The following is a 20845-nucleotide window of genomic DNA, read 5'->3' on the forward strand; positions in this document are numbered from 1 at the left end:
GCGGGCACGGTTTTTTGTAGTTTAGGAACCAAAATAGTTTATACACTTTAAAAGACTAACTTATTTAGGGGTGTTTATGAGTGCTTATCAAAAAACATCTTATGTTTTTTTAATAAAAGTGTTTATTAGTTTATTCGGAGTCAAAACATAAATTTCAAAAAAAAAATTGTTTTGAGTAACTTATCTGATACTAAAACGTAATAAGTTTATAAGTTACTGGTTTGGATTCAAGAAATTGTGTTTATACGTGTAACAAGAAATAATTTATCAAAACTTATTATTTAAGTCGATAACTATTTATGAGATCTCCATATCCAAACAATTAAAACTCTTTATTACCTTCCAAGTGGAAGCTTTGACCAAAGGATCATGGAGCGATTTACCAAACCGATTAATAAGAAGCACGAGAAAGTTGAGAAGGGAAGTCGATCATGCCAATACTGAAGAGAGTCGTGAGTACCCGTCATAAGTTTTGTGTTGTCAATGTTGGATTCGGTGTCTAAGTTCGTAATTATAATTTGTATAAACTTAAATTGATAGTGACACAGTCTTTTTGGGTTGCCCTCAAACCTAGCAATTGGACATAATGATTTATTGGAGAGAGAGGTTAATTTATAATTTGATTAATAAATTGAAATAATTGATTTATTATTGTATTATGGAAATAATATATTAATTAGAAATCGTATTATTTAATTAATAATTGATCAGAAATTAATTAGAATTAATTTTGAGATTAATTGTATTAATTAAAAGTGTATGGGTCATTTGGCAATTTATTGATAGTTGAGGAAAATGGCTCTAGAACCTCCTTGAAAGAGGTTGGACGAAAACTTCTAGTAAGGGCCTAGAATTTTCGTCCAAAGGCTCTTGGATGGAGGTTCATGGGTTGCTTGGTCACCAAGCTAAGGGATTAGGGTTTCCTTCTTAACCCCTAGCTTTGGCTCTAAGCTATTTCACCTATATAAAGGGAATTAAACCCTCAAAAATTCGACACCTCAAACCCTAGAGAGCATAGGCCGAAATTCTCCTCCCCCTTCTATCTTCCTCATCCTTCTTGCTAGCTTAGTTGTGAACCACTAGAGGCACGACAAATTATGGTGTTTGCTTCCAAAGGATCAAAAGGTATGTTTTCCATTTTTTTTAAAATTTTTGAAAATATCTAGGTATCCTTAGGGTTCTTATTTGATGTTCAAAGTTGTATGTTCAATTAGAGAAAACATAGATCTTCAATTAGGGTTTCATGCACACATAGGGTTTTTATTTGTTTTGCATAAAACTCATCAGTGGTATTAGAGCTTTGGCTTGTTTTCCATTGAGTTGACTATAATAGTTGAATTGATCAATTAAGGTTTATGGCATCTAAACCCTTTTATACTATGGTTTTCGAAATTAGGGTTGATTAGACCCTAAGTTTCAAAATTTAGGAAAGGGTTGAAACCCGTTGTCTTGGCCTCCAAGTTTTCGATTTGGAGAAGGGATCCTTGCCCCTTAAGATTTCGAAAATATGGTAAGGATTAAAATCCTTACCTTCCTCTCTAAGCATGGTAATTTCGATGTAACATCCTGTTTCGGGTCGTCTGAGATTAGGGTTTGTGGGCTGTAACCCGGGCATGAGGAAGCCTCGGGGTTGCGATGAGTTGCTAGAAGCGTCGGGCATCTCGACACCTTTCCATGGGTATGAGGTTCATTGGAATCGGAGTTATATCAAGGAAGCTATGGAAGTTTTAAGTTTTGGCAGGATACGTCCCTTGTTTGAGAAAGGTGGCAGTTGAGTACGTTGGGTGTACGTGTGTGTACGCTTAGCGTACTCATGTGCGTGAATTTTAAGCAGAGCCACCTAGTACGTTGGGCGTACCATATGTTACGTTGGGCGTACTAGGCACTGAATGAAAAACCCTAGTTGAGGGGTGTCCCTATATAAAGAATGAGATGGCTCATCCTTGGACACCATCCTCAAATTGCAAACCCTCTTAAACCCTAAACCTTCGTTCATGGAGCTTGTGAGTGCATTTGAGAGCCTTTGAGTGTTTTTGTGTGTTCTTGGAGTGAAGAAGAAGCTTTGGAGAAGAAGGAGTGAGAGTCCGGGCCCTTGGATCTGAGCATATTTATGTTGGGAGCTTCATATAGAGGTATAAAGTTTCAAGCTTTCTCACTCTTTTGATTTGTGCATCTTAGTAGAGTATTTTAGGGTTTTGTCTCAAAAGGTGGAGACTTTATGAGATATTGAGCTCTAGAGACTTTGATCAACCCTTTTGAGTGTATTTAGTGGTGTAATGTCATAAAAATCAAGCCTTGGACGTTGGAATCAAGCCATGCATGAGATATGAGCATTTTGTGATAGAAGAGTGAGAGTTTTGTGGGTTTGTGACCATACCGACCATGTCAAGGCTTAAAGTCACTGACTTCATGGAGTAAGAGCTATTAAGGAGTCCAAATATGTGATATGAGCCAAGGTCTTAACTGATTAAGACCAAGTGAGTAGAAAGAAAGAAGTTGGGTTGTACGTTGAGCGTAATCCCAGTACGCCCCGCATACTGACCAAGTGTCCCCGATTTCCAATATGGATTCTTGAGTACGTTGAGTGTACCAAATGAGGTAAGCCTTGCGTAACCTCACTGTGGGCTTTTGGGCTAAGTCTCATTTTGGGCCTTGAGTGTTGGGCCTAAAGTTTGGGTTGGTTGCAATAGAGTTTTGGACCAGAGAAATATATATATATATATATATATATATATATATATATATATATATAGGGAGAGGATCAAATGAGAACACCTAAAAGGTTGAGAACGCGAGAACAGTTATAGACCAATCATTTTTAGAAGGCATAAATGAAATTTTACCATCTAATTAAATTATGATTTCCTAAATTTTAGTGATTATGATGACAATTACCCAAAATATCTCATTTTTTAGATCCTATTCTTTTAATGAACCAATAATTAATAAAATCATGATTTAATTTTTATCTAAAAAAACGTTTATTTTTTCATTTTAGTTTTCATTTTTATGTTTCGTTTTTAGCAAATCAAATATAATGAATAATTTATCGGTTTACCTCATTTATTTTTTTTAAAAAAATATCTTCATAAATAATGATTTATACATTTCATTTTAAAATGAATAAAATTGTAAATTATAAATGAATTAACTCAGATGTATTTATGAATACACTTGTAAAATCATAAATGAATAAAACCCGAAAAAAAGATTATAAAATCAGCTAAAATGATACTCATATATAAATAAATAAAACACATTTCTATTCATATAAGAATATAATTATAATAGTAAATGAATAAGTTACAATAAATATATATATATATATATATATATATATATATATATATATATATATATATATATATATATATATATTGATACGGAACCTAATACTACAATTACAATCATAAATGAATAAAACATCTTTACGCTCCTTCCGAAATCTATTGGTGTCAATATTTCATTTGGTAAATCTCCTACCTCCCACTATATGCATGTTTATTCATTGGATCTGCAAAAATGTTAAAGAAACAATTATGTATAATTAAATAGTCATTCACACATGAATACACTGATATTCACAAATGAATACAGTCTATTCATAAATAAATAAATACAAGATAAAAATAGTGTAAAAATTATCATTTCTTATTCTTCGTTCCCTGCCAAGAATAACCACCAGGATGGGGTTGTGTTTCTGGTGAAATCAAAAGGTGCAACCTCCTCTTGGCTCTTTCCCATCACCTGCATTGTCGTGGCTGCTTTCCTTGCTCCTCTCGAACCAGCCTCATGGAGTATTCATTGATGATTAACTGCGAATGAGACATCTGACATTGTATTCACACCAATTGCAACTAAATATGTAAACAAGCAGCCAAAAAAGAAACAATCAAAATAACAGTATATGATTTACTTGGTACTTAATTACCATATCAACAACAGTTTGGCTAGATAAGAACTCAAATACGTCGTCACTTGCAAGAACAAAGAATGGATGATTATGAGTGAGTTGAGTTACAGAACCTATTCAAACATGCTTTATCTGGCCCTAATATGAACTCGAGAAGATGCCTCAAATTCACAAACCTAGACTCCAGTTTGCAGAAGCTCGTTCTTACAAAGTAAAAGTCTAACAAAGCGTACAAAGAAAATGTCCTAAGTTTACAACTCAGAAGAACTTGTTTATTCAATCTAATAACTGGATATACTTGCGAAGCACATGGTGCATGAAAATTATCACTCATAAACAACCAAGATGTAAAGATACTAACTCATTGCAAAGCACACGAACACGAATTACAAAAATGCCTACAGAATCTCGAATGCAAACTACAGATAAGTAAGCACACAAACTCGTTCAAAAGTGAACAGTTATAGAAGAGGCAGATTTGGGGAAAACTGATTAATTTTACCCATTAAAGCTTCAGAGCCAAGACCAGCACCAGATCCGATGAAACAGCGGAGGTTACAGACCCACAGCATCGAAGAAGCCGGCAGAATCTTCCAGCATAACAAGCGGATTGTAAGAAGAATTTGAACAATTGAAACTAAAAACCTTAACAACAAAATTAAAGAGATGGAAAATAAGTATATGTTGAAGTTGATAGTACCTGATTCGATGATGTGAGTGTGCGACAACAGGGGGAAGAAGGAATTGTGCTACGACCAGAATGAAGCTAGATACGAAAGGAAGCTACAACTTGCGTGTGTGTGTATGCGATAACAGGGGAAACACCAATTGGAATCAGTGATTGGATGCAAAGATCGGAAGCCTCGGGGAAGGGAAGTGTCGATCGTAACTTAAGAAGGTATGGAGGAAAGCGATTTTTGGCAGAATCGAAGATGGAGAGGGTGGGGGTGTGCGGCTGATTTTTTTCAAAATAATTAGATTAGGGTTTTCTTAGTTAAGTAGAGAGAGAGAGAGAGAGAAAGATTATAGGAATTTTTATTTAAATAAATTATATGGATTTCCTATTGTATCCTTCTTGCCATTTCAAAGTTACATATTTAGCACATCAGTTTTATAAATGTTCATAAAAGGTCCAATTAATAATAGCCATAGATCTAATTATTTACAAGGTTGTGATCTGTTCTCGTGTTCTCAACCTTTTTGGTGTTCTCATTTGCTCCTACTCCTATATATATATATATATATATATATATATATATATATATATGTGTGTGTGTGTGTGTGTGTGTGTGTGTGTGTGCGCGCTTTGGGCCCTTGAGTTGGGCTTGCCATTTAGATTTGAGAGTTGGGCCTTGGGAGAGCCCATTTATTATTGGGTCTTGGTGGGCCCAATGGGTTTTAGATTATTGATGGGCTAGTTAGTGGACTACCTTTAGACCTAATGAGTGAGAATTTGGACTTATTTCCTAATTGGGTTAATTGTGGGTTTGGCTCAGAGATAGAGGCTGGTGCACAGCAGCAACGTTTATAGGGGTTGTTCATCATCCGAGGTGAGTCTTCTCACTATACTTTACCTAGAGTGGTAATTCTTGTGTGACCGGAGGGTCTTATGTGTCTACATTGCATTATGTCAGTGTGATTTATTCTGTGTATTATTTTGTACTTACTGAGTTAGGACCGGAGGGTCCATCTGAGTTAGGACCTGAGGGTCCACCCGAGTTGTGGGACCGGAGGGTCTCACTGAGACACATTGACCGGAGGGTCTTATTGAGTTATAGCCTCAAGTGGCTAATGAGATGTGTGTGGTATTTTGGGGAACTCACTAAGCTTCGTGCTTATCGTGTTATGTGATATGTATTTCAGGTTTTTCTCAGGATCGCGGGAAGACACCGACTTGATTGTACACACAGGGAAAGGGTTATGTTTTGAGGATCGTAAATTATTAATCAAACAATTATGGACTTGCGATTTGTAAATTAAATAAATGAGATTTTTGTGAAATGTGTTATGAGAATTATGTGATTTTAAATGAAATTTTTTTTTTGAAAATTTACGGTGTTACATTCGAAAATGGTATCTATGACATCCTCAATTTCACGGCCAGAAAAGACCGATTTATTTACACTGTATTTGAAAATCATAGTATATTTTTAAAGAAATATGTTTGTTCCAAAAAATATGATAAAGAATTTATCAAAGCATTTTCGAAGAAATGTATTTTCATTATATTACAAACCTCGGGATGTCATTGTCAATACAAATCAAAAGCATAAACAAAAAAAACATAGACCTTACAACATTCTAATTATTTCCACTGGCCTATAATCCATAATCTTTCATCAGATCATCACACCTATGCTCTTGTGTCAATACCTGTAATACAAGAAACTGAGTGGGTCAGGCTTGGGATCTTGGTGAGCACATAAGGCTTTCAACCCACAATAAATAAGTTTATTACTTTTATCAAATCATTCAACCCGATCACTCGTTCTCGTTATCCTCACTTTATGTCCCTAAAGCATTTATTATAAGGGACCTAGCCTAAGGATTTTTCATCGGGGCGGACAAGATTGCTTAGGGGATTCCTCAGCAATACATGTCAAATAAGGCAACCATGAGGGGGATGAAGTACACCTAGTGAACACGTAGTTCAAATAAACACCAACATGTTGCGAACCTGCTAGCGTTCCACTAGACTGTCTAGAATAGTCTGTGGTCGTCATCTATACTCCTCTAGATGACTAGATCATCATAAACATTGAGGTCTCTCATCATTTTATTTCATCACACATCAACTACTTCATCTACCCATGTTTACCTAACATATTTGTAGATATAAAATATATATACAGTTTAAGTCATTTAAAAAATGGATAAATCATTCATCCAGCATAGATATCAAGTAAACAGACAATATGCACACATAGCACGTAATTTACATAAAATACTTCATATCTATGTGTAAGATGAAAGTAACTATCTACTCACTTGTTAAAGTGGTGATTCCAACTTGGACAACGCTTCGCTTCTTAACAATATGATTTCCTTCAACGAAACCGGGAGGTTTGCTAGAAACCGGGCTCTGCAGGGGCGGAATTTTCCGAGCCGAAAAGCTCTTTTTCTCAGAGCCTTCGGGCGCTCCAGGGCTTTCCTCAAACACTAGGGAGGTTACTAGGGCTTTGAGAAGTCTTGGGAGAGAGAGAGAGAGAGAGAGAGAGAGAAAAGAAAGAAAGAAAGAAAGAAAGAAGTGGTTTAAGGTGTGAAGAATGAGGCTGCCATCGCACCTCTATTTATAGCCTCCAGTCCTCGGTTACACAGGGCGTACCTGCGGAGGTACGCTGCCACGTACACAGCGCGTAGGAGCGGGGTACGTGTCCGAAAACTGCTGGGGGGACGTGGCTGATCCGAGACCAAGTATGTGAGTACGCGGGGCGCATTAACCCGTGTTGCAGTTTGAGCTTGTTTGATTCGTTTGATAATTTACACATTTAGAAGTAAGATATCATTTGATATCTTATATTATTTGAAATGAACTCATTTATTTTACATTTTATGCACTAAAACTCATTTATTCATTTGACAATTTACACATTTAGAAGTAAGGTATCGTTTGACAGTTTTAGCTTGTACCACTAATTATAATTTTGTTTGTAGCGGGTGTTAAGAGTTGCAACTTTCCATGAACTATTGACTTGATATAGGTTTTAATAATTGTGAAGAAGACCATGACAATGAATTAGATTTTTGTGAGGAAATAAGAGGTTAGGAGAAGAAATTATGAAAAAAATGAGGAATAAAGGTAGTTTCTTTAAAAAAATAACACATATTTATAGATGTTGTCGTTTTATATTTCTTCAAAAGAACCGAGTCTTTTTAATCCATTTTTTTATTCAATTTTTTATTTATATCATCATTATCATCTCGTTTGAGTTTTTCTGTAAACTTTAATATATAATTTTAAATATAGTAGTGACAATTTTTCATTTTTGTTGTAAAGGTTAATTTGGTAATTTTAATAATTCATTCCGTTCATCTCATTCTCTTTCGTCGTCGTGATACATGTATCAAACGCTTTAGTGACTTCATAATGTTGAAAGCCACCTCATTATAACCTCCATGATCATGAGACCCAACTCCGTCTTTGCATTGAACATCGAGAGGAGGGCTTATTGTCGGTGTCATCTTCATGTCTCCATGGCATTGGTTCTACATATAGTGTTAACCGAGTTATTCAAGTTCCTAACACACATATCCAAACACCAAAATAACATGTTGGGGTTATCATATAAAGTATTCTTAATTATATTACACATTTTAAACGATCCATTTGATTAGTGCTTCAAAAATCACCATTTAATAGCTTTTTATTATTGCATTATATTCATATTTGGAAACATTGAGAAAGAACCATAAACACACCACTATCACATGTGAAACTCATAAAAAGTTTTCTTTATTTCAATCTAAATTCCAAACCATAAATATTCGGTCCAAGCCTTATCAAAAAACATATGTACTTTATTTCAAGCAATTAAAAAAACACTAAATTGTGTTGTGTATTTTGGTGCAAAAGCGTTGTAATCTTTTACTCGTGTATTTCAACTAAAATAAGTTACATACCAAAGTTTATCACATATAAATGATTAGGTAAGAGATCATGTATTAAATGTTTAAATAGTAATACGTTCATCTCTTAGCTGAAAACGTGACGTATTATTTATACATTAATTAAATTCTTCTGGGTTGACAAAAACAAAATATATATTTATATGTTTTGGTTGTCCTGAAATCTTTTCAAAATCTACTTTTTCTAAAATTTAGCAATAAAAACAAAAACTAGAGGTGACCTTTAGGTAAGGCGATATTTTAATTAACATATAAACAATATTATTAAGTACGTAGGAATTAACTTTTATTTTTATAGTTTGTACTATGTAAGTATATTAAAACATCCAAAGCATTTCGTAACTTAACTTTTATTATGTTATATTTTTATGCATTACCCGCGCGGGGGGGAGGGGGGGGGGGGGGGGGGGGGGCTTAAAATATTGATTATTGAAAAATCTAACATCTCTCTAATAATTGTTGATCGGATTTGTCCTAAGTAAGAACCCCATATTGAGTTAGGGCTTGTTTGATATCCATGTGACTCGGTTTGGGTCGGATGCCTCATCTTACTCGGTCAGACATTTGTGTTTGATACGGGCTGTCTCGGTCAGATTGTCTGGCCCAAATATATGTCTCGATCAGATGTGAAGAAGTTGCTGACTCGCCCAAAAGACACTCCTGCCCTCAATAATTCTTCTCGTGACCTAAAAGAGACAACGTCCAGACGCCTACTCCATCGCCTCCATCGAACAACTCCCTCCCGATCGCTGCATCTCCCTTCGGATCTCCTCCTCCTTCCTTCAGTCGGATCTTCATCTTCTCCGGCAGCTAAGATTTTCATCCTCCCAATCGTGGGTAATTCCTTATCTTTCGTTGTTGTAATTGATCACGGGTTTTGTCTTGTTGTAATTCCTGATCTTTTGATGGTGTGTTATTGTCGACTCATTCAATTGGTATCAGTCAATAACAAAATTAGGCTATATAACGATCTCTATGAATTGGGTATGTTCTTGTTGTTGCTCTCAGATAATTCCTTGAAGTGGTGAATTTGTTTGAAAACCATCTAGTATTTGTTTTATTGAACAAATTTATGAATTATTTTTTGTTTCGTCTAATCTTTTATAATTCTCGAAGGCTGAAAAGTTTACTTTGTTGGTTATATCCTTATATGCTCAATTAAACTGCCGATTTTGTGTAATTGAGTTCTTTAAAACATCTTTTTCAGTCTGCACTTTTTCTTTGTGAGAAGCTGATTTGGGTTATTAATTTCAGTGAAATTTTGCTTATGTTTGTCATAAATTGTAATTCATTAAATGTTTCTTTTATGTCATAACAGTCACTCATTCAATGCTTTGAAACTACATTATCACCACCTGATGAGTTTATTTAATTTGGAACATGAGGCTTTAATTGGAGGTTATTAGATCAATAGAGCTTCTATAGGGTTATATGTTTTAGTTAAGAAATACTAGTATGGTAACTTTTAGTATGTTTTTTATAATTGTTCAACAACTTCATCTACTAGAGCACCAGGGTAAAATGGTCATTTTGCATAAGTCAACACATTCAGTCAGATGTACAATCAAACAATATGGTTTCTTACTTAGTCAGAAATTATTACTCAGACAGATCTTTCTCAGTCAGTACTTTCTCAATCAACAACTATCAAACGGGACCTTAGTAATATGTAACACGCCCCACATCATGGACATGCTTCCTCCACCACACCTCTTTGAAAAATGTGAGAAAAAATGTTACAACAAATATCATTACAAATCACTAGTGTTTAGTCGTTAGTTTGGAAAAGTTATAATGTGACATCCCCAATTTCATGGCCAGAAAAGACCGATTTGTTTATGCTTTGTTTTTAAAATCAGAGTAATCGTTTAAAGAAAATTGTTGCGGAATTTGTCCCCAAAATAAAATATGATAAGAATTTATCAAAGCATTTATTAAAGAAGAGTATTTTCATTATATAACAAAATCTCGGGATGTCATGTTCCAATACAGACACATAAGCATAAACAGAACTTACATTTATTTACACTAATGATTTATATCTCCTTTATTCTCTCAGTGAAATATGTCTTCGTATTGATACATGTGATACAAAGAAAACTGAGTGGGTCAGGCTTGGGAACCTGGTGAGCATATAGGGTTTTCAACCCACAATAATACATTTATTATATTCAATTATCAACAATCAACCCAAATACCCATCCCCATTATCTTCTTTATCTATTAAGGTTTTACCCTAAGAATCGATTATACTTTCTTCATTCGTTCCTAAGGGTTTACCTAAGGAACTGGCACACAGTCCATTTGCTACCACGGTTTATACAACAGGCACTACATCGCATAGTCACCAGGGTTCATACAATTGGCACTACGTCTCATAGTCACCAGGGTTTACACAATAGGCACTACGTCTCATAGTCACCTGGGTTTACACAAAAGGCACTACGACTCATAGTCACCTGGGTTTACACAAAAGGCACGAAGTCACATCGTCACCAAGGTTTATCAAATAGGCACGAAGTCGCATCGTCACCAAGGCTTACTCAATAGGCACGAAGTCGCATCGTCACCAACTATTTCATCTACCCATGTTCTACCCAACATTTTTGTAGATATAAATACAAACACACTTTAAATCATTTAACACCCGTATAAAAACATCAATTCCAAATCCATCTCAAATAGATAATTAATATATAACACATAGCACGTATTTTATAAAATACTTCATATTTATGTGTAAGATGAAAGTGACTATACACTCACGCATATAAACAACAACAACAATATATATATATATATATATATATATATATATATATATATATATATATATATATATATACACACACACATAACACGTATTTTATCAAATACTTCATATTTATGTGTAAGATGAAAGTGACTATACACTCACTTGATCAGAAGATGATCGGGCAGCACTACGGCTTGCAGAAGTAGTGTTTCTCCGTAGATCTGGAAGATCTTTACAAAAACCGGCTCCTCGCGGGCAGCGCTTCGGCTCGGGAATAACGCTCTTCGAGATCCTCGGGGCTTCGGATCTTGCTTCGGGGCTCGGAAATATTACCGGGGCTTTGGGGTATAAACGGCATGCAAAACGAGGCAAAAACTAGAGAGAAAGTAAGAAAAATCGCAAGGAAATGGTTGATCTCGAGTTCTATTTATAGGCTGCTGGGTCTGGGATTACGCGGGGCGTAATCTCAAATTACGCAGGGCGTACTCAGAACGCGGGGCGTACTCGAGTTACGCAGGGCGTACTTTGACGTCATTGTGTGCGTCGACTGGTGGCACTCGAGTATTGGTCAGACAAGTTGCATCCGACTGAGTACGCTGGGCGTACTCAAATTACGTTGGGCGTAATTTGACTCGTCAACTTCTAAATTGCGTAACTTTCGCATACGAGCTTCGTTTTCGACGTTCTTTATATCCACGCGTAGGTGAGACTACGCTCTACAACTTTCGTTTAGACTCCGTTGGCTAATTTTGACTTTATTTTTATTATATTATTTTTAGTAGGCCGAGACTGGAAAACTCCGTTATAAATTCATAGCTTCTTCATCCGACGTCCGTTTTCGCCTATCTTTTTATCGTTTCACTACAATTGACGAGATATTCGATTCTCATTTAGATTGTTTTGGCTAAAAACCGCTCGATCTCAAATCGAGTATTCGGGCTGCATACTGCTAAGCTGAAACTTAGCAAAAATCATAACTTTCTCATACGAAGTCAGATTTGGACGTTCTTTTTATGCACGCTCACGGTTTAACGAACTCTACAACTTTCGTTTAGATCACTAAGGCTAAATATCGCTCTAACATAAATTCACTTTTTACGTCATTCAGCGTCGTGCCGGTTCTGTCGCGAAACTTCGACAGGTCATAACTTCTTCGTTATAATTCGGATTTCGACGTTCTTTATATGTACGGAATCCTTGTAACATATACTATAACCTAGTTAAGATTATTCATTCTAAATAATCTTCTATCAGAAACTCATTTTTTGACGCTTATCGTCTTTAAATTGACTAGCACTGATCTACGGGCGTTACATATAATCACAAACTCAAAGCTATTATTGGGAGTTTGGATAGTCATTTTTAAATGTCCTTTTTAGCCCGACCCCTCTCTAACTATATCCTAACGATTACCTTTAACAGTTAACATATGATTACATAAAAAATTTAACTATTAGTTATTATAAAGTAATGATTAGTAGTTTTTTTATATATACATAATTAGTTTTTATAATCGCTTACTAAAATATTTTTATATTTTTAAATCTATAATAAAACAAGTTTTATATTTTATGTATATTATTTATAGATAATTTATTAATACCACTTTTATAAAAGATAAATAAACATTTCTATGTAATTAAATTAAATAATAATTCCAACTACGACACAACAGTTTACATGTGCCAATGTAATGATTTAGGTGATGTTTGTTTTTTCGAAGAGAAAATGTAACATCTCAAAAATCAGGTATACCTTGTGAACCTTCTTCTTTGAATGATTGTCATATTTAGCTCTTGATAAGAAGATGTTTGGTTGGCAAGTACGCGGGGCGTACTAGGGTGTACGCTCAGAGTACTTTTTCGCGTTCTGATCGTGAAGGATTGCCAGGTACGCGGGGCATACCCGGCCCAGAAGAGAAACCCTAATTCCTTGAGCCTCACTATTTAAGCAACCTTATGGCCTTTTTTTTGGCCACCTTTCCCAGAGCATTATCATTCCTAAACCCTAAATCTCGTTCATATAGCAAGGGAGTGTCTAGGAGAGCCTTGTAGTGTGTTCTTGGCCATTTGGAGCAAAGTGAAAGCCTTGGAAAAGGAAGAGTTAGAGCTCAAGCTTGTGGATCCGAGATTAGCAGTGAAAGAAGCTTCATTTTGAGGTAAAAAGCTTCAAGCTTTACATCTTTTATGTTCATACCTTTTAAGAGAAGTTTTAGGGTTTTTGTCCCCAAGTTGATAGCTTTATGAGTTAATGAGCTCTTAGAAGCCGAGATCTGTCCCATGCTAACCCATTTAGGGTTGTTATGTGATAAAAATCTAGTCTTGGTTGTCAAAAGTTGTTCATGCATGAGATATGGACCTCTAAAGGTTGGAAATGGGGTGGTTTGGGTGTTGGCGACTTCCACAGCCATGCAAAGGATTAAAGTCACCGACTTTATGGATTAAGTCGTATTATAGAAGTCAGGTCTGGAGTTTGGACGCAAGTCTTAACTGATTAAGACCCAAAAATCAAAGAAGACTGAAACTGGGAGTTACGTCGGGCGTAATCCCAGTATGCGGGACGTAGGGGTCTCGTTCCCCCGTTTCTGTGAGGTTGCCGGGTACGCCCGGCATACATGTTTGGTATGCACAGCGTAACCCAAAGAGGGTTGACTTTTGTTGACTTTTAGGGTTTGGTCAATATTTGGGTCGTTGAGCCATGGGATAGGTATAATGGTCTTTTGCCTTTCTGAGAGTGCCAAGAGAGAGTTTAGTCTAGCCTTTGAGAGTGATGTTGATTAGGGTGTTTATCCATGTGATTAGGCAGAGGCTAGACCAGATTTTACCGAGTCAGAGATTTACCGAGACACCTGAGGTGAGTCTTCTCACTATACTTTACCTTGAGTAGGTAACCAGAGTTGTGAGATAGAGTATCTTGTATGCTATCTATGTGATGTGTTGCACCACATTATTTCTATGTGACTTATGCCGTGTGTATATCAGAGTTAGGACCGGAAGGTCCACAGAGCTAGGACCAGAGGGTCCACAGAGTTAGGGCCCACAGAGCTATAGCCTCGAGTGGCTAATATGTGTTATATGTTGTATTTTGGGGAACTCACTAAGCATTTATGCTTACAATGTTTTGTGTTATGTGTTTCAGGTACTAGTGACGATCGCAGGAAGGCGCCGACATGATTCGTACACACACACAGAGTTTTATATGTTCTTTTAATCTTGGGATATGTTTTATGAATTGAGATGTGATACATTTAGATTTTTATAATAAATATGAATGGGAAGGTGTTTTGAAAATGTGAAAAATTGCTTAATTTTTTACGGTGTTACAAATTAGTATCAGAGCCTTGGTTTGAGGGACTTGAATGACCTTCGAGCGTATCTGAACTCAAATTGAGGATTTGAGGAAAATTTTTGATAATAAAATAATTTTCAAAGAGTAAAAGAGTTTTGAAGCGAACAGAGTAGAGCCGTGTGTACGATCAGCCAGCGCCCGAACGGTGATTTCCCAAAATACCCTTACAATAAGTGTTATGAGATATGTTATGCTATGATATATGATGAGTTATGTTAAGCATGCTAGAGTAGACTAGGTATTCTTACTAGGACTAGAGTGGCCTGATTTGTTATGCCTTAGTCTAGGAGTCTTGCTGCTAGGGAAGCTTGAGAGTGATTAGATAGCAACGAGGAGTTTATGAGAGATCTGCTAGAGAATAAACTATGATTATTTAGAATAGAGTACTTGGGATTTGGGACCCCGGGAGGAGGACTCGGGGTGAATGTTGATGCGGTATGGACAGTAGTATTGGGTCCGTACTACTGGAGGCATTGGATCAGTGCGCAGTCCAAGTAAGAATCTACGGGGTACCAGAGGTCAAGTAAGGTTGAGTTATCGAGTGTGGGTATAATCAAGAGAGTCCCTGATATTTCGTATGTTGTATTTCAAAGACATCATGGTCGGGACACACCAGAGAGCAATGGAACTAGTGATGAGGAGATCTGTAGGATCATTCACGAGGAGGTGGTTGCGGCCATCAGGGCAGAAATAACGGAGATGTTTGGGTCTATCAAGACCACTTTGATCGAGACTTTTGACGAGCGTTATGCTGCTCTTTCTGATGTTGCTGTTGCTGCGGCCACCGCAGCCGTCGCTGCTTCTAGGCCGCAAGGGGGTGACTCGTTGCTGTTTCGGGAGTTCAGCAACACGAGGCCACCAGAGTTTGATGGGACGCAGGATCCAATTGTTGCGATGAGATGGGTTTCTGATATTGAGGGGTGTTTTTACATGTGTTCACGTCTAGAGCATTTGAGGGTCAGGTTTGCGCTAAACCAGCTTCGCTTGGGAGCGAAGGACTGGTGGAAGTTTGTGACGGCGCATTTTTCGTCTGCTGAGCTTGTTGCGGTGACCTGGAAGAGGTTCACCGCTATGTTCCGTGAGGAGTACATTCCCCCGGTGGAGAGGGAGCGTTTGGCATAGGAGTTTCTAACCCTCAAGTAGGGTACTGAGTCCGTTACAGTGATTACTAGGATGTTCCACGAGAGGGCAATGTTCTGCCCTGAGAACGTGTCTACCGAGCAGGCACGTATGATCCAATATTTGAGTATTCTGAGGAGGGACACACTGGAGTTCGTGGTGAATTCATCATATCGGACATTTACCGAGCTTCAGGAAAATGCTCGGAAGAGAGAGATAGAGTTGGAGATTCAGGCCAGGGAGGAGGCGGAGTCTCGAGGGAGGGATCGACGATCGGCACAGTCCCAGCCGGCAGCCAAGCGAGCCAAGCTCGCCGATCCGAAGGCGGGGAACCAGAAGGGTCGCACTTGTGGCAAGTGCGGCAAGGGTCATGATGGGGTTTGTAGGGCAGGGTCTTGCTACAAATGTGGCAAGGAGGGGCATATGGCTTAGGACTGCCCCAAGGGGTTTGCAGTATGTTTTCACTGCAACCAGACCGGACACCGGAAGGCCGAGTGTCCGCAACTGCGAGGGTCAGCACAGGAAGCTTCTCAGAGATCTGCCCATGCTGCTGTTAGAGTTTCAGAGAGTCGTCCGGTGAAGACCGAGGCACCGAAGGCACGAGGGAGAGCCTTCCAGTTGACTGCGAAGGAGGTCCACGTTGCGCCCGATATTGTGGCTGGTATGTATTCTTTCTTATGTTTATTCTGAGTCTGTGGTGATATGCTTATATTGTGATATGCGTAGGTACATTTCTTGTATGTTCTATGCCATCTTTGGTGTTATCTGACTTGGGTGCGAGTCAGTCTTTTGTGTCGTTAGCCTTTAGTCAGCACATCAGTATTTGTCGTGAGGCGTTGAGTCGACCTTTGCGAGTCTCCATAGCTGACGAGAGAGCAGTGTATGCCACTGATGTGATTCGAGGATGTGTACTCAAGATTTTCGACGTAGGGTTTCTGATTGATTTGGTCTCGATTGCTATGGGAGATGTCTGTGTCATTGTGGGCATGGACTGGTTGAGCAGATTGGGAGCGGTTATCGATTGCGAGCGGCAGCTGGTGACCATACGAGACCCTAGTGGGGGATTTCTTATGGTATACGTTGAGGGTACGCGTTCTGGTTCGACATTTTTTTCGGACGCTAGAGCGAGGCAGAGTCTACAGCGGGGCTACAGTGGGTTTGTGGCGTATGTGATGGATACGAGGGTTGATTCAGAGAGACCGAGGTCAGTTGATGAGGTTCCGGTAGTGCGAGAGTTTCAGGATTTTTTCCCTGAGGAGTTGTCGGGTGTGCCTCCCGAGAGGCAGGTAGAGTTGCGTATCGATTTGGTTCCGGGGGCAGTGCCTATCGCCAAGGCGCCTTATTGCCATGCACCTCCAGAGATGCAGGAGTTATCCTCGCAGCTTCAGGAGCTAATGGGGAAGGGGTTTATTCAGCCGAGTAGCTCACCGTGGGGAGCACCGATCCTTTTTGTCAAGAAAAAGGATGGTTCACACCGGATTTGCATTGATTACCGAGTTGAACAAGCTGACGGTCAGGAACCGTTACCCCTTGCCGAGGATCGACGATTTGTTCGATCAGTTGCAGAGACCTTCTTGGTTCTCCAAGATTGATTTGAGGTCTGGATATCATCAGATGAGGGTGCATGATGAGGATATCCAGAAGACGGCGTTCAGGACTCGTTATGGGCATTATGAGTTCATGGTGATGCCTTTTGGGCTCACCAATGCACGGGCAGCGTTCATGGATCTCATGAACAGGGTGTACAGGTCGATGTTGGATCGTTCGGTGATCATGTTCATTGATGATATATTGGTGTATTCGAGGTCCAGAGAGCAGCACGAGGAGCATTTGAGGGAGATCCTCGGAGTTCTGAGATCAGAGAGGTTGTACGCCAAATTCTCCAAGTGTGATTTCTGGTTACGGGAGGTCCAGTTTCTAGGGAACCTCGTCAACCAGAATGGGATATTGGTCGCTTCGGAGATCAGGAGTTTCCTGGGGTTGGCCGGATATTATCGGAGATTCATTCAGGATTTCTCCAGGATTGTTGTTCCTCTCACCAGGCTGACCCGGAAGGGCGTGACTTTCAGTTGGGGCCCGGAGCAGCAGTCCTCCTTCGAGACACTTCGCCAGAAGTTGTGCGAAGCCCTAGTGTTGGCCCTTCCGGAGGGAATGGAGGACTTTGTGGTATATTGTGACGCGTCGATATCAGGTCTGGGCGCGATGTTGATGCAGAGAGGGAATGTCATAGCATATGCATTGAGGCAGCTGAAGCCTCATGAGATGAGATATCCTACGTACGATCTTGAGTTGGGGGCTGTGGTGTTCACCCTCAATATATGGCGTCACTATTTGTATGGGGTTCAGTGTACCATATACACGGACCACAAGATCTTGAAGTATTTGATGGATCAGCCCAACTTGAACATGCGCTGGAGGAGATGGTTAGATGTGGTAAAGGATTACGATTGTGAGATCCTGTATCACCCGGGCAAGGCTAACGTTGTAGTCGATGCCCTGAGTCGTAGGGCAGAGAGCGCCCTGATCCAAGACGTTTGTATGAGATTGACAGTGATGACTCTGGTGTTGGACACCATTCGAGGGGCCCAGGCTGAGGCCGTGAGACCGGAGAACCGTAAAAGAGAGCGGGTTATCGGACAGGTATCGGAGTTCGTCACCAATAGTCGAGGGCTTATGACGTTCCAGGGTCGGATTTGGGTGCCATTTGTGGGCGGGGCACGTACCATTTCTAATGGAGGAGGCACACCGATCGAGGTGTTCGATACATCCCGAGGCCACTAAGATGTATTTAGACTTGAAGAGAGAGTATTGGTGGCCCTGTATGAAGAGTGACATCGCATGGTTAGTAGAGAGGTGTTTGACTTGTCGCAGGGTTAAGGCCGAGCACCAGCGTCCGCATGGTAAGTTGCAGCCTTTGGAGATTTCCAAGTGGAAGTCGGAACAGATTACCATGGACTTTATAACCAAATTGCCAAGGACTGCAAGAGGTGTCGATGCAATTTGGGTGATTGTGGACAGGTTGACGAAGAGCGCTCACTTTCTTGCTATCAGTGAGAGCTTTTCTGCTCAGAGGCTGGTAGAGTTGTACGTGAAGGAGGTGGTATCGCGACATGGAGTACCGATCTCGATCGTCTCAGATCGAGATGTGCGTTTCACTTCCAGGTTCTTGAGGAATTATCATGAGGAGTTGGGGACGAGGCTGCATTTTAGTACCGCATACCAGCCACAGACTGATGGGCAGAGCGAGCGGACGATTCAGACGCTCGAGGACATGCTTCAGGCATGTGTATTGGACTTCAGAGGGATTTGGGACACGTATTTACCCTTGGCTGATTTTTCCTAAAACAACAGTCATCATTCGAGCATTGGTATGCCACCCTTTGAGCTGTTGTATGGAAGGAGGTGTCGGACTCCCATCTGCTGGGGAGAAGTAGGACAGCGAGTGATGGGCAGTATAGGGATAGTGCTCCAAACGACAGAGCATATACAACATGTCGGGCAGATGTTGTTGACCGCCGAGAGTCGCCAGAAGAATTATGCGGATAGGCGACGATCCGAGCTCGAGTTTCAGGTCAGAGATTTTGTACTCATGAAGGTATCTCCTTGGAAAGGAGTGATCCGATTCAGGAAGAGGGGCAAGCTAGGGCCCCGGTATATCGGTCCATTCAGGGTAACCGCAAGGGTCGGCCTGGTAGCGTATCGATTAGAGCTACCCGCGATGTTGGGGCAGATTCATGACACCTTCCACGTATCTCAGTTAAGGAAATGTGTAGCCGAAGAGTCGGCGGTAGTGCCATTAGAGGATATTCAGGTTGATGCGAGCCTGAGTTATGTCGAGAGACCAGTTACGATAGTGGATCGGAGGATTAGGGTTTTAAGGAACAAGGAGGTGCCGCTAGTTCAGGTTCAGTGGCAGCATCAGAGTGGGTCTGAGCTGACTTGGGAGCCAAAGACAGAGATGCGGGAGCAGCAACCTGAGTTGTTCGCTGAGTGAGACTTCGGGGGCGAAGTCTGATTCTAGTGGGGGAGAATTGTAACATCTCAAAAATCAAGTATACCTTGTGAACCTTCTTCTTTGAATGATTGTCATATTTAGCCCTTGATAAGAAGATGTTTGGTTGGCAATGTTGGAATATTGTCTAAGGCTGCAACTATATTAGGCAAGTATTTGACCCGGTTGTGCATGGTCCTTTTGGGTTGTCTTCACTATAGCAACTTGACAAGATGATTTATTATGAGAGAAGAAATATTATTAATATATTATGAGAATAATATAAGGAATAATAATATTATTATTTGATTAATATAAGTCATAAATTAATTAAAAATTAATTTGGTGACTTAAAGAGATTAATTGAATAAAGGGGCATAAACTGTCAAATGTTTGATAGTTGTACTTTGGGCTATAAATCCCTTATGGATAAAGGGGGACGATTTTAAGGACTATGGATAGGCCTTGAAATCGTCCAAAGGCTTATCAATTAGGGTATTGGATTGCTTAGGGCCTAAGTTATCCAATTAGGGTTTAAGGGTGAAACCCTAGGAGCCTCACTAGTATAAATAGACCCTAGGGGTCAAGGGAAATCGGCACCTATGCTTTAGAAGAAACCCTGGCTGATTTTGTTCTCCTCTCCTCTCTCTCAAATCATCCTCTTGCTAGTTGGTGTTTGTAAGCCATTAGAGGAGTGACAATTGTGACTCTAAAGCTCCAAGGACAAGAAGATCAAGCAAGTGATTCTAGGTAAACTTCTAATTCTGATTTCTTATGTTATTATGCTCTATTAGTCATTAGAAGTCTTGGATTCAATGCATGTTTGATTAGAGAAACCTAGATCCAAGCATTAGGGTTTGCATGTGCACATTGGAATGTTCATATGGCCAAAACCCATCAGTGATATCAGAGACTGGATTGGTTTCTATTGAATTGATGCATTGGTTGCTTGTTTGATGCTTGCTAAATTCGAATTTTATGTTTCTATCTGATGGACTCGGCGAGTCCCATAGTGGACTCGACGAGTAGGCTCGACTCGCGAGTCCATTGGGGTACTCGGCGAGTCCAAGCGTTAGAAAGAGCAAATATCGGG

Source organism: Lactuca sativa, chromosome 2 (genome assembly GCF_002870075.4).
Source record: "Lactuca sativa cultivar Salinas chromosome 2, Lsat_Salinas_v11, whole genome shotgun sequence".
NCBI lineage: Eukaryota > Viridiplantae > Streptophyta > Magnoliopsida > Asterales > Asteraceae > Lactuca > Lactuca sativa.